The sequence below is a fragment of the Silene latifolia genome, chromosome 10 (assembly GCF_048544455.1).
Source record: "Silene latifolia isolate original U9 population chromosome 10, ASM4854445v1, whole genome shotgun sequence".
In the NCBI taxonomy this organism is placed as follows: domain Eukaryota; kingdom Viridiplantae; phylum Streptophyta; class Magnoliopsida; order Caryophyllales; family Caryophyllaceae; genus Silene; species Silene latifolia.
The window spans coordinates 41,481,853-41,498,486 of record NC_133535.1 but is presented as its reverse complement, the minus strand read 5'-3'; the positions used below and the strand labels follow the sequence as shown (position 1 = coordinate 41,498,486).

General features: G+C 40.5%; 2 long non-coding RNA genes across 2 annotated transcripts; both read right to left on the bottom strand.

The window, feature by feature from the left end:
• Window positions 1-4,984: 4,984 nt before the first annotated feature.
• LOC141608954 (uncharacterized) lies at window positions 4,985-7,834 on the bottom strand. Its single transcript, XR_012527088.1, has 4 exons — window positions 7,684-7,834; window positions 7,517-7,584; window positions 6,567-6,653; window positions 4,985-5,151 (listed from the first exon to the last, which is right to left on the bottom strand). It is a non-coding gene; the product is annotated as an uncharacterized LOC141608954 (long non-coding RNA).
• A 4,809-nt stretch (window positions 7,835-12,643) lies between these two features.
• Window positions 12,644-13,875, bottom strand: LOC141608953 (uncharacterized). The gene is made up of 3 exons (XR_012527087.1): window positions 13,738-13,875; window positions 13,571-13,638; window positions 12,644-12,716 (listed from the first exon to the last, which is right to left on the bottom strand). It is a non-coding gene; the product is annotated as an uncharacterized LOC141608953 (long non-coding RNA).
• Between the last annotated feature and the right edge of the window lie 2,759 nt (window positions 13,876-16,634).

Here is a 16,634-nt window from a genome sequence, read left to right as displayed (position 1 = left end):
GTTTTTCGAGACATGGCCCTCAACTCCACACCTTTCACAGACGAAGGGACCGTCCAACACAGCATTGACTTGGTACATCCCACCTTTAGAAGCTCCTCCTAGCTCATACTTGTCGAATCTCGCGGTAAGAGCCTCAAGTGCAGCAACAGAGGAGGATTCAGCAGCTCTCCTCTGGTTTCCTCTCAAATTCCCATACTCGGCCTTGTGGGTAGCTAGATCATCAATGATCTTCCACCCTTTGGTTGCTCCCAAATTTTCAGCGAATCTTCCATTGGCTGCAGCATCCAAAATGGCCCTCTGATCGTCGTACAACCCATTGTAGAAATGATTGCACAAACTCCACTTTGCAAACCCATGGTGCGGTATGGTTCGCACCAACTTCTTGAATCGGACCCATGCCTCGTGGAAATTCTCATCTGGCCCTTGTTTAAAGCCCGTGATTTGAGCTCTAATAGCGATCGTCCTTGAAGCAGAAAAGTACTTCTTGTAGAACGCTAATGCCAATGTATTCCAATCAGTGATCTCTAGAGCAGTCCGGTCCAAGTCTCTATACCACTCCCTTGCAGCATCACGAAGGGAGAAGATGAACATGGTCTCCTTTATTTGATCCTGGGTCACGCCAGTTGGTGGAGGAATGGAGCAGCAGTAGTCAATAAAGGTCTCCATGTGCTTAGCTGCATCTTCATTTGCAGCTCCCCCGAACTGGTTTCTCTCTACCATAGTAATATAGGCAGGCTTTGGTTCGAACTTTCTGGCTTCTCCCGGTAATTCGAACCCTTTGTATAAATTGTCGGCTGTCGGCTCAGAAAAACTAGCTATACTTGCTTCCTCGGCCATGACTGAAATTTCTGGAGAAGTAACTGTCTCGGCTGAAGATGTAGAAACGGGTGAAGATGGTGGATTTTCCTCGAACAGCTCATTCTCGTAAAAGCTAGAATGAGAACTTGGCTCTTCCAGCTGTTGTTCTTGAAATAATCTCCTCTTTACGTGCAAAGATCTTTCAATCTCTGGATCAAATGGCAGTAATGGACCACCCTGTGACCTCCGCATAAGAGGAAACTACAACAAAATATAAGAACGGTTTAAGGAACGGATGTTCCTTAAACTAAGAAAGACTAAAAATAAAAACAACTAAAATTAGGACTATTGCCTCCCCGGCAACGGCGCCAAAATTTGATACCCGTCGCTGTGAGTACCAAAGATAAAATTTATAATCTCCTATTAAGACTAACCTAGGCTAGTGGTAACAGGGTCGAACCACAAGGAGGCAGTTGTAAACTTTAGTTGATTTATGTTTAGTCTGAGGTAACTATAATGGGGGTTGATTTGAATTGGTCGACAGCTAAAGTGAACAAAGATAATAAACTAAATAAACGAAATAAACAGGTAAAGAAGGGCACTAGGATGTTCGGGTCATTATAGCTTCGGCGGCAGCAAACTAAGTCGGTCTGAATTAAACACAGGTAAGGCGGGAAATAAGAGGTCCTCTCGGTCCACTCCTAACATATAGCATCTCTCGATCTCGCTATAGGTCCCTAATGTCACTAATACTAACTTTCGTCCTGAAAAGTGACTAACGGTCTAAACTATACCTATCTTTCGATCTTAGCACAGTTTAGTCGATTTAATTGACGGTCAAATAACCTTCCCTATCTTTCGATCTAATGGGTCGGTCACAAAATAGGTATCTAACTGGTCGCATGCATTCGATTCGTTAAATATAAGATTAAAGACAATTAAAACGAAGGATAACCTTACAAGGTCAGTCGATCGACCAACTACGTCAGTCGATCGACTGACACGCGGGTTCAGTCCGTGTTCAATCTAATGCCGCCTATGCTACAATTCCCCTACATCCTAGCACTATAGATTTAGCTACTCATGCTAAGGGTAGAAACAACAACATAAACGATAAAACTAGCTACTGAATTCATGCTTAAAACAGGAAAGGAAACAATTAACATGCAATAGTAAAGATGGTTTCGGGGAAACTACTAGCAATTCTAATCTATTAGCAAAAAAAATAAACTGAAAGTAAACAGGAGGAAATACCGAATTGCAGGGGAAAGATTGATTATAAAGAACCGAAATTCCGATGCTCACAATAATCCCAAACCCTAACTATTCGATAAAGAACTTGAATGAAAACTTAATGCTAAACTTAATGTAAAATTCTGAATAAATCGCTTGATAATAAACTGAAGATCTAGGTTACGTTATATAGGAAATATACGTAACATCTTATTCCAAAACCTAAACACAATGGGCTTTAAGTTCCTCGATCTTTTAATTCTCGTCTGAAGCAGCGATGTGGTCGATCGACTAAGCATGGAGGTCGATCGACTGGATCTCAGCAACAGTAGCTTCTGGATCCCGATAGTTGGTCGATCGACTGATGGGTCTAGTCGATCGACTGCTTGAGCTGCTAATTAACTGCTTTATTCTCGTGGATTCGTCTTTGGGCCTTGGATCGCGCACCAAGCTCGTTCCTTAAGCAGTTCCTTTACGTCATTTGCAATGCAGATTACCCGGGGGCGGATTTGGCTTGATTTCCCGTTGATTTCTCCACATTTCTGCAATAAAGTACAAAAGCACGAAAGTAGAGGAAAATAGGGAAATATTGGCATATATAGCACATTTGAGCTCTGAAATGCGTGTAGAATACAGTGTGAAACATCATATTTTAGACACGCATCAGGGCCCATGTCCACAGATTGGCGACTCCGCTTGGGAAAACTAGGACACTTACGTCTTTGTGATCCCTAGATGGTGAGACTTGAACGAGGTCTTGGTTGGAATGCATTAATTGATATTACGGTCACGGTCGGGTTCCTTGTCCGGGCCCACAACCTAACCTTTTCGACCAATTGGCTCGTCTCGTCGGCATGAGTTTTCTCATCCCCGCGGTTCGAATCCCGATTGAGTCAAGCATACCATTGACGTTACTCATTTCTGTTTCGTCAAAGAGCTTTCATCACTTTCGATCACGAGGCTAGGGCACCCTCCTTACACATTTTGTTTGGATTGGTATCCTTCTCGCAAATCGGGGTTTGATTGCTTGGTGTGTAACCCACCCTTTTAAGCCAAAACCCGTGTCAGCATGATGCATAATATAATGAAACTGTGAGTGCTTATGTGCTACTTGATCGTAAGTCCTTCCGCGTCATTTTGCAAACATTCAAAAACACCTTTTTGCGCCGTTATAATGGCCGTTTCAAACCTCGGTCTTTCGCCGACCGTTGCACGCCTTTCTAGGCCGTCGTGATAACGATTTTAAAACCCGGTTTTTTATAACCATTTCAAATCACCTTTTTACGCCGTTATAATCGCCGCGTCTAGACACGGATTTTAACCCGTTTCGCGCCGACAATGGCTCTTTCAAAACCCGAGAAAAGCACACGCCCTTTTTCTCGAGACACTTTCGGGATCCCGAGGACCATGCACCGTCCCCGAGACCTCTTCAAACATTTCAAACTCGATTTTCAAGAGATACAATTTTGAATTTCAAAACCGTCTTGGGAAGCAACACACCGTTTTCCGAGCCGGCTCAAACTCAAACCGTCTTTTGCAAATAAACTTAAGACAACCCTTTTCAACTGATCGACTTGCGAAGATTTCTATCTTCGGAAGCCGCCCATTAAAGCGACAAATAAATCTTTTGAAAATTTCTATTTTCGAAAACTTCAGTCCACCATTCCAATTCCGCCTCGTGTCTATCGAGTCAAAGCAAACGTACTTATTGGTCTTCACTTATGAGTCGTCTCACCGCGAGACCTGTCCAATGGCGTCACGCCATCCTGTTGGACTCGTGTCAAAGGTTCGGTCAAACACCGTCACGTCACAAATCGAGTCAGCACCGAGGGACCACACACGGTCACCCCGTCTTGTTGAGTCGATCTTGGTCTCGTCCTCTGTGTTGTCTGCGTTCAGTCTTAGAACCGTGTCGGATTGAGTTGTAATGTGTGCCGGTTTTCTGCCTCAGAGCCATGGCCCCGTCTTCAGCTTCGTCCAACAACAACAATGATAACAACAGAGATGTCACAACTGATCAGCTAGCCAGCCTACTTACCGCTCTTAAGGTCACCCTGGATCGCGTCGAGACCCATATCGATGCCCTGGAGAACAAGGAAGTTGGGGAACATAATACCCCACCTCTGACTGAGACTGAGAAGAGGCTGAAACTCTTGGAAGAACAACTCCTAGCCCGGGGTAACAACATCCACCTTGAAAATAACCGAAGGTTCGAACCTGTTGGGGACCAGTTACCTGACAACTTCACCCTGACTGATGTGCCTAAGTTCAAGGGAGTGGAGGACCCACTCAACCACATCCGTGCTTTCAAAGACTACATGGCCATTAAGGGGGTCAAACAGGAACTTTTCACTAGGATCTTCCCATCCTCTTTGGAGCCAATTCCTCGCCAACGGTACTACTCCTTGGACCCAAAAAACCTTACCACCTGGGATGAGATCGCAGTTGAGTTTGCCAAACAGTATGCCGACAATGTCGAGATCCAGGCCAACACCCGTACTCTCGAGGTGTTAACCCAAAACGACAAGGAGGGATTCACTGAGTTCCTAACCCGTTGGAGGAGGGTGAGTACTCGGTTGGTCGATGAAGCGAGTGAGTCAACTCGGTGGAAAAATTTGTCTACAACCTCCGCCCGGTTTATGCCAACCTGCTGAGGTATCAAAATATCAAAACTTTTCAAGATCTGCAGATTCTGGGGACACGTATTGAGGACGACCTCCGAAAGGGTGTCTTAGCAAAGACCACAGGCAGGGGTTATGTGACACCCTCATTTATTGCGGAAAAGTAAACACGTAAATTCTACAGAAAAACTGACAGGATATGTTTGTAATAGGTTCATTTGGGTAAAAACCTGTAATTTTTAAAATCTGAACCTGTTATAAAGATATCCAACTTGGAAGGTGTCAAACATACAGGGGCTAACTAGAAGTTTCATAACCTAACCATCGCTAAAGTCGCGAATAGCAAATTATACAACCAAATGTAAAGAGGGAGACATATGTCCCTAAAATGTATGTGACATAAAAGTGTTTAAGGGTCACAATAAAATAAAACCAATCTAGGTTCCAGGGTTACTTTACTCGCTAGCTCGTCCGTGTACCCCATATATACATCACCTACCTGTCAATCGCATTTTATACAAATACGAAAGCCACAGTCAGTGGGGAGTAACTCCGAGTTCTCCCAGCCACGAAATGTCATAATTAATATAACATGTAAACATAAGAATATGAATATGAGTAACACATAGCCTTAGCATATAGATGCTAGACAATCGTGCTTATCATGTGAACAACAGTATAACAACACATAGTCCTAGCATGTGAGTACTAGACCGACTCATACTACACTATCATGTGAATCACATAACATCCGGGAATCCAAACTCTATCAACCATAGCCGGCTTGCATCTCACCTTCTATGATTCATAGAATCATCAAACAAGAAAGGACAATATATCAAAGACAGGCATAAGTTCTTAGTCCCGTCAATAGTCACTCTGTAACTCGAGTCTATACCACGAGGTAGGGAAGGTAATCGAACCGGTATCATGGCTCAGAGGTTCTATCAAAACATGGCCAAGACACAACACAACCCTAGCCTAAAATCTGCGCAGACCTAGACATGCGGATACACACCACCGCACCCAAGACCCACAATTTTTCTAAAACAAAGTGAGTACCCTAAGGAGTCCACCAAAGGGTTGGCTAGTACTTAAGCTGACCACTTACTCTCAAAATAAGTAACGAGGTCATGCCCCAACTTGGATATAAACCCACCAAGTCAGGAACACAAAGGCTATTAAGCAGTGAACATATACTCGTCAAAGACTATAATGGCCTATCTATGATGAAGGCCGAAATACTCACCTAGGACCTAAATAAAACCAATCTAGGTCCCAGCTTGAATATTTTAGCCCACACCACACAAGACAAATAGGACACCCACTTAACCATAAGAGGGCAAAGAGTTCAACTTACCAACATAAATAATAACATTCTATCATGTGAAAGGCTATATAAATGTCTATTCAGCAGACAATCCAACAATATCCTCAATATCAATAATAATCCAAATTCCAGCTAACCGTTAATCTCATAATTCATGAGAACAAGCTAAAATGGCAAAGAGGCAACAAGACTAAGCATAAGGCATCCAAAGCATCCAACAACCAACATGTGAAATGATAATTACAAATATCAAGGCATAACATAAAACCTCCAATAACAACTAATCTCACCTCAAAGACAAACCCTCGACCCGAGTCCCGCGACGGGTCATCGGTTAAATCGAGGCTGACTGGTTTAAACCTAGTTTGACCAAACTCGTTCGGTCAACTGCCCACTCGTAGTCTTGGCCTACTTTGGCCCAAATTACAAAATTTATCACAATATCATTCTCATGCTATTTCCAATCTCTATCATGTGAGAAACGAAAGTAACACATTATCAATTACCTAAACACTCAACAAACAACAAGCACAACATCAACTACTAATGTGACATTAATTCGTCGAGTAACTCGGAATAGTTACCTTAAGCTAGCAAAGAGACAAGCAATAAACTTGAGAAAGCTTCTAAAACCCAAAATTACTCTTCCTCTTCAACCACATATGAGTCACCTAAAATAATTATGTGAAAGGACGATATTAACGAATTATCGTTATATAAAATATGAGACGGAAATTAATTTAATTATATTTTAAATAAACCAAACTAGCGTCAAAACAATTTATAGATACGGCCCAAACTCGCGACTTAGCCAAGGCCCATTGCCTAGGCCACGGCCAAAGCCACTACCTAGGCCACGGCCAAGGCCACGGCCAGGCCACGGCTAGGCCACGCCATTTCTTGCTAGGCTAGGCTACAACAGGCCACGGCCAGGCTACAGCAGGCCACGGCCAGGCCGCTGCTAGGCCAACCTTATAAAAGTCACTCTCGTCCCAAAAATTAATTCAATCTCAACTCTCTACCCCATCTCTCTCATTACTCCGTCCTATAAAATAATACTCCATAGTAACCAGATTTCCATCTCAATTTCAATATCGATATTGTCAAAAGTTCAATAATGAACCATGCTCAACACTTAGAGTAAGACTCTAAGCTACTCATCCACAAGTCAAGGTCAAAAAAAACGACAATTAAAATACAATATTTTTTTGCCTCCTAGTTTTACCATACCAATATTTCTATCAAACCGTTCCATCTTACGGTCCTTTATAAAGAAATAGCCAACATAATAATACTGACCACAAAAATAAATCGTGTGTCTAATATGAAATCCTTCAACCTGCAAACATGGATCCCCAAAGTCAAACATCAATTTCCTCAAACCTCTTAGTTAATCACCAGGCCAAATACTTATTTTACAAACAAATCACAAGACCTGTGAACCACTTAATTTTGAATACGAAAAATAGTTAGCACAGATTTCATATAACCCCGAACAATAGTATTAATAATAGGATCGGTAGAATCGTGTTACCTTAAACGCCCCTTATTCTTCGAATAAATGGTCCACAAGGCACGAGCCTCACCCCGGGTCTTCGAATCCTTCATAAAAGGGCAAGAAAACGGAATAAAGAAGCTAAAAGACGACACTTTTATAAGACGGCGAAAGACGAAACCACTACAAAAAGGAGACTTTCTTACCTTAAAAGGAGGAGGAAGGAAAGGGGAAGAGAATGGTACAAAAATTACGGAATTTGATCGAGAAATGGGCCGGGATCTGAGGTTGAATGTCGACTGAAATTGAGTTTTGAAGGTTCTGTTTTATTTTTTTTTGTTATGTTTGCAGATCGTTCCAAAGGAAGGGAAATGAAGGGGGTACTGGGTAAGGACGGGATGTAGTGTAGTAATAATAATAATAATAATAATAATGAGACACCAGCTAGCTTGCTAGCTACTAATTATACGTACGTTTCTTCATCGTTAAGTAATTTCGCTCGTTTTTAAAACCGCCTCGAGTTAATAAAATCGGTTTTTAGTAAAAGTTTCAGTAATAAAACGGAATTAATAATAAATAAATTTAATGAGTGAAAATAAAATAAACTCAGCGAGTTAACTAAAATAATACGAAATTAGCTCGAATCGGAATTATTAGAGATTTTAACTAAATTAGCGGCTTTTAAAGATATTTGCTAATTTAGCGGAACAAACTCGAAATAGCTAACTGATCCGTCTGGAGCCCACTTAGCTCGACTTCGATAAGGGACTTAGAAATAAACAAAAAGTTATTAAATAAATAAAACTATTTACATGAACCCATAAAAAGTCAACTAAACAAACTCGAGCTAACTTTTAAAAGAACTTATTAACGATTATTAAATTTAACGTAACGAATTATAATGAAATTAATTAATTAGCTGAGAAAATAAATATATAAATCGTTAACCAACGAAATTAAATATAAAGTAGCAATTAAAAGAATTTTATCCAACTTATTAAAATACGGGGTGTTACAATCACCCCATCTTTTAAAAAGTTTCGTCCTCGAAACTTGAAAGTATAAATGGAAGGTTATGAAAATAAAACTGAAATTGGAATCGGTAACCAAAACATTTTAAAGGTTATTTATCGTAAGAATCAAAATTCTTTCAAAAGTTTCAAATAAAATTTTAATTTAGAACCAAATTCTCATCAAGGGAACGAAAGTGTTCTCGTTACGTATTCAAGAACATCACATTCCAAATCAAAGATAAGGTCAAAAGGCAAATCATTTGTATAAATCAAAAATCAAAATACCTTCAAAAACATTAATGAAGAGTTTTCAAAAATATAAGTCTCATTCATGGAACGGAATTGCTCTTATCATGCACACAAGAACGCTAACTTTCCAAGTCAGAGACAAATTTAAAACAAAAACTATTCGTCGACAATCGTAGAACAAGTTATCAAACGTTTCCAATAACTAGTTCTAACATCCGATCAACGTTAAAATCAAAATAAGAGAAAGGTAATCTTCTCAAATGTTCTTTTGCAAAAAGCCAATATAGAAATAAAGGTTTCACCTTTAAACTAAAAGGGGAGTTAAATTCCGGAAATATAATATTAAACTTTGACAAAGAAGTCATAAATAGATCAAGGTTAATAGAAATTGGATAAAATTTAAAGAAATTTCGGGTCTAGTAATTAAAATTACGATAAATGAGTTTATATTCAAGGAAGGAATAGGGAACTAAATCAAATTTTCATTTTCAAGTCTTCAAAAATAGGTTAGGTTTGCAGAAGTGACATAAACTTTTAAGAATGAATCGAAACTGGTAGCTTGAAAGTTTAGAAGTTGTACAAAAAGTAAAGTAACTTAGATAGCATAAAAACAAAGTATGTTAAGAGAGCTCAAACTTAACCAACAAGAGAGCTATAATGACTTTCCTAAGGTAAAAATTGAAGTCAAAATTACAAGGATGTCAAAGATAGAGTTTTACAAGATACGAGTGTCAAACTTAAAGGAGGAGCAAGATGAAGCGAGGAAAGGAGGTATGAACGGTAACGCTTATGATCGAGGAGAAAGGGAATTTAGACAACAAGGAAACTTAAGCAACATGTCAGGGTGTGAGACTAAAAGAGTCGAATCATAAAGATAACTAGTTAACAACCAGTAAGAGATATTAGAATTAGGGAGGTATTAAAGACAAGGAAATAACGAGTAAACTTTTATACTTAAGAATCAAATCCAACCAAGGTATAAACGAAAGGGAGGAAAACGATTAATGGTACGAAAGAGGATTTTTAAGGCTTAATCCATACGCTTCCTAAAATTTAAGGTTCTCTCTAACAAGGTCACGCCTATTAGGGTATTGTACCTTCATGACAAAACGACCAAATCCCAAACAAGGGTCAAGGTAAAATAAACGCTCGCTTAAGGGGTGATAAATCGGTTAGATACTTCTTCACCTATCTTATCACATATGAGGATTTCCCTAAAGCAAATCTACCACTCAAGTATAAAAGCATCTCTTTATCTCAAGCACTCAACACAACCTCAATGTTTTTTTAAAAAAAACCAAAGAGTGAATTGACAAAGACTTCTCAAAGCCAGGGTTAAGGGTCAAACACAAACAATCTCCTCAAAAGTCGAATTTTCCAACCAAGGTCAACATTCCTCACAAGAAAGAGTACTATCTAATGGTGTTAAGGGAGGATAAGCAAAGAACAAAGGACAAGTTAGGAGTACAAGCGTAGCTTTTAAAGTAAAACAGAAGGGAGTTTAGAAGGAGGATAAGCACCAAGAGATTAAGAATAAGGCGAGATACAAAAAGAACGAGAAACATTTTCAAGGAAGTAGAAGCATTCTTCAAAGGTTGAACAAATCTTCAATCCTCAGCAATTGGCACTAAATCTTGATCTTCGTAAAATATAAGTGTCCTTTCAATGGAACGGAGATACTCTTGGCGATCACTCAAGAACATCAATATTCCAATTCAAAGACATAAAAATACATTTTTACCCCAACAAATGATAAAACTAATTATCAGACGTCTCCAATAACAAGCTTTAACACTAATTGACGTTAAAACCAGTGAAAAACATTAAAATATTTTCAAAACCTTTAGTTCAAATTTTTTTTTTATAATAAGGGTAATAACTCCATTAGCTATAGATAAGCTCACGGTCATTGATCTAATAACGCAACAATTATTAAATGACAATCAACAAACAGGTTAGTACCTAACAAGGAGCAAACACAAAGAGACTACAACATAAGATCCTAAATCTACCCATCCTACCCGTCTCTCAAGTTTATTATTTTAAGGTCAAGTTATTTATAGTGGGGTGCACAAACGTGCGTCGGGAGCAAATATGCTCTGATACCAACTTTGACACCCTCATTTATTGCGGAAAAGTAAACACGTAAATTCTACAGAAAAACTGACAGGATATGTTTGTAATAGGTTCATTTGGGTAAAAACCTGTAAATTTTAAAACCTGAACCTGTTATAAAGATATCCAACTTGGAAGGTGTCAAACATACAAGGTCTAACTAGAAGTTTCATAACCTAACCATCGCTAAAGTCGTGAATAGCAAATTATACAACCAAATGTAAAGAGGGAGACATATGTCCCTAAAATGTATGTGACATAAAAGTGTTTAAGGGTCACAATAAAATAAAACCAATCTAGGTTCCAGGGTTACTTTACTCGCTAGCTCGTCCGTGTACCCCATATATACATCACCTACCTGTCAATTGCATTTTATACAAATACGAAAGCCACAGTCAGTGGGGAGTAACTCCGAGTTCTCCCAGCCACGAAATGTCATAATTAATATAACATGTAAACATAAGAATATGAATATGAGTAACACATAGCCTTAGCATATAGATGCTAGACAATCGTGCTTATCATGTGAACAACAGTATAACAACACATAGTCCTAGCATGTGAGTACTAGACCGACTCATACTACACTATCATGTGAATCACATAACATCCGGGAATCCAAACTCTATCAACCATAGCCGGCTTGCATCTCACCTTCTATGATTCATAGAATCATCAAACAAGAAAGGACAATATATCAAAGACAGGCATAAGTTCTTAGTCCCGTCAATAGTCACTCTGTAACTCGAGTCTATACCACGAGGTAGGGAAGGTAATCGAACCGGTATCTTGGCTCAGAGGTTCTATCAAAACATGGCCAAGACACAACAAAACCCTAGCCTAAAATCTGCGCAGACCTAGACATACGGATACACACCACCGCACCCAAGACCCACAATTTTTCTAAAACAAAGTGAGTACCCTAAGGAGTCCACCAAAGGGTTGGCTAGTACTTAAGTTGATCACTTACTCTCAAAATAAGTAACGAGGTCATGCCCCAACTTGGATATAAACCCACCAAGTCAGGAACACAAAGGCTATTAAGCAGTGAACATATACTCGTCAAAGACTATAATGGCCTATCTATGATGAAGGCCGAAATACTCACCTAGGACCTAAATAAAACCAATCTAGGTCCCGACTGAATATTTTAGCCCACACCACACAAGACAAATAGGACACCCACTTAACCATAAGAGGGCAAAGAGTTCAACTTACCAACATAAATGCTAACATTCTATCATGTGAAAGGCTATATAAATGTCTATTCAGCTGACAATCCAACAATATCCTCAATATCAATAATAATCCAAATTCCAGCTAACCGTTAATCTCATAATTCATGAGAACAAGCTAAAATGACAAAGAGGCAACAAGACTAAGCATAAGGCATCCAAAGCATCCAACAACCAACATGTGAAATGATAATTACAAATATCAAGGCATAACATAAAACCTCCAATAACAACTAATCTCACCTCAAAGACAAACCCTCGACCCGAGTCCCGCGACGGGTCATCGGTTAAATCGAGGCTGACTGGTTTAAACCTAGTTTGACCAAACTCGTTCGGTCAATCTGGCCCAGCTCAGAGTCTTGGCCTACTTTGGCCCAAATTACAAAATTTATCACAATATCATTCTCATGCTATTTCCAATCTCTATCATGTGAGAAACGAAAGTAACACATTATCAATTACCTAAACACTCAACAAACAACAAGCACAACATCAACTACTAATGTGACATTAATTCGTCGAGTAACTCGGAATAGTTACTTTAAGCTAGCAAAGAGACAAGCAATAAACTTGAGAAAGCTTCTAAAACCCAAAATTACTCTTCCTCTTCAACCACATATGAGTCACCTAAAATAATTATGTGAAAGGACGATATTAACGAATTATCGTTATATAAAATATGAGACGGAAATTAATTTAATTATATTTTAAATAAACCAAACTAGCGTCAAAACAATTTATAGATACGGCCCAAACTCGCGACTTAGCCAAGGCCATCGCTTAGGCCACGGCCAGCCTTTGCCTAGGCCACGGCCAGGCACGGCCAGCCAGGCCACGGCTAGGCCATCGCTAGGCCGCTAGGCTACAACAGGCCACGTCCAGGCTACAGCAGGCCACGGCCAGGCCGCTGCTAGGCCAACCCTATAAAAGTCACTCTCGTCCCAAAAATTAATTCAATCTCAACTCTCTACCCCATCTCTCTCATTACTCCGTCCTATAAAATAATACTCCATAGTAACTTGATTTCCATCTCAATTTCAATATCGATATTGTCAAAAGTTCAATAATGAACCATGCTCAACACTTAGAGTAAGACTCTAAGCTACTCATCCACAAGTCAAGGTCAAAGAAAACGACAATTAAAATACAATATTTTTTTGCCTCCTAGTTTTACCATACCAATATTTCTATCAAACCGTTCCATCTTACGGTCCTTTATAAAGAAATAGCCAACATAATAATCGACCACAAAAATAAATCGTGTGTCTAATATGAAATCCTTCAACCTGCAAACATGGATCCCCAAAGTCAAACATCAATTTCCTCAAACCTCTTAGTTAATCACCAGGCCAAATACTTATTTTACAAACAAATCACAAGACCTGTGAACCACTTAATTTTGAATACGAAAAATAGTTAGCACAGATTTCATATAACCCCGAACAATAGTATTAATAATAGGATCGGTAGAATCGTGTTACCTTAAACGCCCCTTATTCTTCGAATAAATGGTCCACAAGGCACGAGCCTCACCCCGGGTCTTCGAATCCTTCATAAAAGGGCAAGAAAACGGAATAAAGAAGCTAAAAGACGACACTTTTATAAGACGGCGAAAGACGAAACCACTACAAAAAGGAGACTTTCTTACCTTAAAAGGAGGAGGAAGGAAAGGGGAAGAGAATGGTACAAAAATTACGGAATTTGATCGAGAAATGGGCCGGGATCTGAGGTTGAATGTCGACTGAAATTGAGTTTTGAAGGTTCTGTTTGATTTTTTTTTTTGTTATGTTTGCAGATCGTTCCAAAGGAAGGGAAATGAAGGGGGTACTGGGTAAGGACGGGATGTAGTGTAGTAATAATAATAATAATAATAATAATAATAATAATAATGAGACACCAGCTAGCTTGCTAGCTACTAATTATACGTACGTTTCTTCATCGTTAAGTAATTTCGCTCGTTTTTAAAACCGCCTCGAGTTAATAAAATCGATTTTTAGTAAAAGTTTCAGTAATAAAACGGAATTAATAATAAATAAATTTAATGAGTGAAAATAAAATAAACTCAGCTAGTTAACTAAAATAATACGAAATTAGCTCGAATCGGAATTATTAGAGATTTTAACTAAATTAGCGGCTTTTAAAGATATTTGCTAATTTAGCGGAACAAACTCGAAATAGCTAACTGATCCGTCTGGAGCCCACTTAGCTCGACTTCGATAAGGGACTTAGAAAGAAACAAAAAGTTATTAAATAAATAAAACTATTTACATGAACCCATAAAAAGTCAACTAAACAAACTCGAGCTAACTTTTAAAAGAACTTATTAACGATTATTAAATTTAACGTAACGAATTATAATGAAATTAATTAATTAGCTGAGAAAATAAATATATAAATCGTTAACCAACGAAAATAAATATAAAGTAGCAATTAAAAGAATTTTATCCAACTTATTAAAATACGGGGTGTTACAGGTTATCAAGGATCCACCTCAACCGGATCTCGCCCTTACGGCCGAACAAACAAGATTGATGAGGTCAACCTCGTCGAACCATCTGCCAAGAAAATTGAACGCCCCCAGAGAGTGTTCACCAACATAGGGTCAACTTATGCGAGCGCCTTGAAAAGGCTTATGGACCAAGGGAAGCTACAACCGATCGGGCCCACCCCGGACCCGGTCGACGCCAAGAAATCCCGATTTTGGAACCCCAACGCCTACTGCCAGTATCATTGAGGGAAAGGGCATGATACCGAAAATTGCTTCAAACTCAAGCACCTCATTCAAGACATGATTGAGAAGGGAGATTTGCCTATACCCCCACCAACTAAGCCAAACAACAAGACGAATCCTCTGGGAATTCACGCCATCTCTGACGATGAGCCGACCCTAGACTGCTCTCATCTAATCTTGCCAATTGACGATGAGGTGAATGTTCTGGAAAAGGACCCTTCAGATGGAGTATTCGTATTCAGTGCTGCCACTATGCTCACTATGTTTCAGCAAGTTGAGGAGGCCATTGCCAGCCTTTCTGAGAGAATCACCCGACTCGACGACGCCTACCGTCGACTCATCTTCAATCCTCCGGCACCACGTCCGCGGGAGAATTCCCCAAGCATTCAAAACTACCCACCCCAGGATGGATTGCTCTCGCGACCATTCTGGCACAGGCCCCACGAAAATCACCTTCAAAATAACCACCTTCATGAGAATTACCCTCAAAATAACTACCCTCACAAAAATCGCCCTCACAAAAATATTCCCCATAAGAACTACCCACCGAGGAATACCCCTCCGAGGTATCCTCGAGACCCTGAAATTAACGGCATATGGCGGGATGATGTTGAGGATGTGTATGTCGTCCCAGGAAAGGAAAAGCGGACGAAGGAAATCGGACATCTCACCCGGTCCGGACGTCCCTATCAGAATCCGAGCAACCCAGCGGTCGTTCCAACAACAAATGACCAAATCGTCCCAGAGGTGGACACTCAACCAAAGGCTCCCGAGAACTCAATCTCGAAAATGACTCCGGAAAGCAAAGGCCGAAATCTCTATCTGGCAATTGATCGCAACGTCTTTTGAGCATCGACAGGCCTTGCTGCAGGCCTTGGGAAAATTAACCGTGCCCTTCACCTCTTCCCCCAGAAGAAATAGTGGCACACATGACAAGAGACGCCCCTGATCTGAGCAACCCGGTCGTCTTCTCCGACGAAGATATCCCCCTGTTCGGAGCCAACCATAACCTGGCCCTATACATCATTGTGCAATGCCTCCAAAAGAACATACCAATGGTCCTCGTGGATGACGGTTCCGCCGTGAATGTCATTCCTCTCAAAACTGCCCACATGCTGGGTATTAAGGAATCTGATCTAATCCCAACGAATCAAGGAGTACGCGCCTACGACGACACTTGTCGCAAGGTCGCTGGGCTTATCACTCTAGCCGTCGCAACCGGGCCACTAGAAAGACAAACCAGTTTCCAAGTGGTCGACATCGACGCATCCTTCAACATGCTCCTGGGACGTCCCTGGATTCACGCCGTCAAGGCGGTCACCTCAACGCTTCATCAATAGATCAGGGTCCCCTTCAACGGGAAAACGATCACGATCCCTGCTTCCCCAATTAAAGCAGTCATGAGAAGAGGGGTAGCCTCCCAAGCCATTGAGGAGGACAACAATGAAATGTGGGGTTTCCAAGCCGTGAACGCCATAACCGATGAACTAACAACCTCTGGATGTGACCCGTTCGCCAGCCTCACGATCAACCGTATCATGATGCGCCAGGGTTATTTCCCGGGTTTGCCGCTCAATCCGCTAAAGGACCCATTGCCTCCCCTGAAACAGGCTAAGGTCCCCAACATTCCCTTTGGACTGGGGTACGAACCTACTGACGAAGATATCCCGGAGATGAACCTCCTAATCCGGAAACGCAAGAAGCACGGAGTCATCCTCCGTCCCTACCACCTGACTCTCAACGGATACTTTGTCCCCGAGGGAGAGTCCGAACTCTACCACGGCTTTCCGGAGCCTATCTATGACTCTGTGGCA